Source organism: Protopterus annectens, chromosome 11.part0 (assembly GCF_019279795.1).
Source record: "Protopterus annectens isolate FY-2018-M chromosome 11.part0, PAN1.0, whole genome shotgun sequence".
NCBI classification, from domain to species: domain Eukaryota; kingdom Metazoa; phylum Chordata; order Ceratodontiformes; family Protopteridae; genus Protopterus; species Protopterus annectens.
This window is the reverse complement of record NC_056745.1, coordinates 1,117,856,697-1,117,860,215: the sequence shown is the minus strand read 5'-3', so window position 1 is coordinate 1,117,860,215 and position 3,519 is coordinate 1,117,856,697.

Sequence of the window (3,519 nt, the reverse complement as noted above, 5' to 3'; positions counted from 1 at the left end):
AACAAGTCAGAAATAGGCTCAGTTATATAGGCTATGGAAGTAGAAAGGAAAGGTGGAGAAGCTCAGGTTGGAGGTGGAAGACCTACCCAAAAAAGCTAAAGGTTAAACGACTTGTATCTGGCGTAATGGTAGACAAAGAAATGCAGCTTGGAAATGATGCTACATAAAATCCGGGACAGGGAAGATGTGCAGCAAGCCTGAAAGCTTAGTTGTCATATGGGAGGCGTCCTTAGTGTCAAGGGTTTTGTCTTGTCAGAAATGAGCCATACTGCATGTTTAGCTGAAAAAAAATAAAAACGGAGTCAAAGGAGAAAAGCAAAAGTGTTTCTGGGAAAAATGTTCAGTTTAATTTCACAGCATTGAACTTTTAACTGCTTCACAGGGTTTATATTGGAGAAGCCTTACTGGCTTCTTGTGCAAGCCAGACAGAGAGAATAGTAGAAGTGCACGTTTTCTTTTTTCTAGAACAAATACATTTTTTATTTATCTGTGGTATTACTGTAGTTTCTGTAACAATAGTAAGTAAGAGTTTCATCTCACCCAGCTTGATTGAAGTAAAATATCAACAAACGGGGTCTATGTTAAATGTCCGAACATCCAAAATGTCGAACATCACATGGTTGAAACCAAATGTTTCACATTTGGATGTTCGAACATCAAATAAAAAAAAAAAGTATAAAAAGAAAAAAACACAGCGTAGGCAGGGGGCAAGCCTCCCTGCACCCCCTACTTAAATATACCAACTCCGAGACCGCACTTCAGTGCAGAAAAGGGAAATTCTCCCTATCTGCACCATATGGCACCATTGAAAGTCTATCTTCGAACATTCAAAATTTCGAATGTTTGGTCTCGACCATGTAACGTTTGAAATTATGTGCATTCGAAGATTTGTTAGGTACCCAACAAACCTTGTAATATTGTCCTTATAAAAAAAAAATCAATATTTCTTCGTTAATTCCATGAGCATTTCTCCTTATCTTATCTTCAGTAATCTCCAGAATTTTTTTTCACAAACATGTTCCTTGCAAAAATGCTGTTATCCCTCCAGAATTCCACCATACTTTGGCCTTACGCACATTTTCCTTCCTTTACTGCCCATATCACCTGCACTTAATTCATAGGAAATTATTAGGTTTATGGCTCGAGCCCTTACGAGCCTAGCGAGTTTTATCCTGATTTTACCCAATTTTCTCTGCCTAGGAGAACGATAACAAGTTTCAACAAATAAGGTTTTGACTATTTTTACAGACTGCCTCTGTCCATAAGGGACATGGGCACCATCACAGGCGAGAATTTAAGATTTCCCATCCATTGGTCCAGATTGCACTTGAAGATAACCAGGGAAGGGTTCTGCTTCGCATGAACAGGAAGCCTATTCCAGAGGAGGGGTAATATCTGGGACAAACATCTGTCTCTCCAGTGTGATTTATTCATGTCAGCGATCAGGTTTTAGATCTCTGCAGTGGGTAACCCTCATGCAGTTAGTTTTGCGAATATGCAACATTTCCATCAGGGCTGTGTCCGAGACTGTCATTATAGGTCAGACACAGGTCACCCTCAGTAATCTGTAGAAAGCTGAATACAGTGATAGGGCTTTTAAAATGTCCACATATGACATGTTAGTTATACCCAGTATTTTTTGGTGAGACCTCTGGGGACTCCACCTGTTGCAGATGCCTGGTGAGGTACATATCAAAGGGTGCATTGTACTTGATTATTGGTCTGGTGAGGGCCGAGTACAATGATACTATGACATCCTTAGATCTGGATGCTATGCCTTTGCTTATAAGCTGAGCCACATAGAAGGATTTCCTTACCGCCATGAACACATGGTGGTCAAAGTTCAGACTACGGTCATTCTGAGTACCCAGATCTGTCATCACTGGGTCCACTCTTAGTGTAGTAATTTGCAGGGTTATTTGATTTCCCAAATGGTATTATTATGCACTTCTTCACATTTAGTTTGAGGCCATGGCTATGACACCATTTATTAGTCTGAGTCGAACCTTTCTATAGGATATCAACATTGTTTGGGAAGTCAGTGATTGCCCCCAACTTGCAAACTCAACAGACGTGGTCCATCTTCATTTGCCTTGACATCAGAGAAGTATATCCCAAACAGGAGAGGACCCATCACTGAGCCCTATAGTCATCCAGTGGTGACTGACCTATTCCTGGATGTGGATTTCCCCAATCTAACAACATGTCTCCTAGCCATTTGGCTATCCATCTGATGACGTAGAGGTTTGTCCCCAATTTTGTGAGTTTATCTACATTACCCGAGTGGGGTACTATGTCACATGCCTTAGTCAGGTCAAGGTAGGCAATATGCACTGTCTTACCCTCATCCATGGCCTTGGTGCCCTTCTCGCAGAAGTCCACCAGAGCAGCCAGGATCTGCCCTTGATGAAGTCGAACAAATTGGGTGTAGAGTCTGGAGATTTTTATGTCATTGTTAATCAGGTCCATGATTATCCTTTTCCATAGCCTTGCATATGAGGCTAGTCAGACTTATGGATTGGTAGTTTCTTGGGTCAGTTGATTGTCCCCCCCCCCCCTTGTGCAGAGGGATGATTGTTGCTGTCATGTACTCTACTGTGACAAAGCCTGTTTGGAGACTGTAGTTAAGTAGAGATCTGAGTGGGCCTGGTAGGTCATGTTTCAAAGCTATTAAATAGGCACCCTGAGATCCCATTAGGGCCCATTGATGCTGTGTTTCTAGCTTTAGAGAGACTGGTGATGACCTGTTCTTTTGTGATAACAGGCAAATGAATGGTAGGGGGTATTTCATGGGGAGTTACTGGAGGTGATGAATGGGTGAAATTTGAGATGAATTTATCAGGCAGCAGGTCTACTATTTCTTCTAGTGAAAAAATGCTTTGTGGTTATCCTCTGCTTGGGAGGCTATTTTAGTCTTGTATTTAGCTTTTGAAGACTTGACTAGTTCCCTGATTTGCCTGTTGAGAGAAATGGGGGATTTTTTTCTCTCTGTTGTGGACAATTCTATGCAGGAATGTCTTCCTTATGTTGTACAGTCTGTTTATGCCAAGGGCCCACCAGGATGGCTTGTTTTTCTAGCTAGACCTGAGTTTAGTTCAGTCCGGTACTGCTGTTTCTATGTAGTTTAAGTGGTAGTACAGGGCATTCATGTTGTATACTTCTGCATGGGCCTTCATGTTTTTGCGGATGGGGAAGCTTTAGCATTACCTATGCTATCTCTTATTCGAAGGTAATTTGTCTTGGAAAAATTCTTTAGGTTTTTAGGGTTTGATTGGGGTTCTATCGTTAAACTTATTTCACAGGAGACCAATTTATGATCCAGTCTTACCAATGAGGACATTATGCTGGGGAGGGTGCAATGCTCCCCCATGTTTGAGTACTATGTCAAGGATATTTGAGCCCCTAGTGGGAGTGCAGACCAGCTGTTCCAGGACATTTGCATTCACAAAGTCGACGAATCTCTGAGCCTGCATGTTAGTGTTGGTATATGTTTCCCAGCTTATGGAGAGGTAGTTAAAT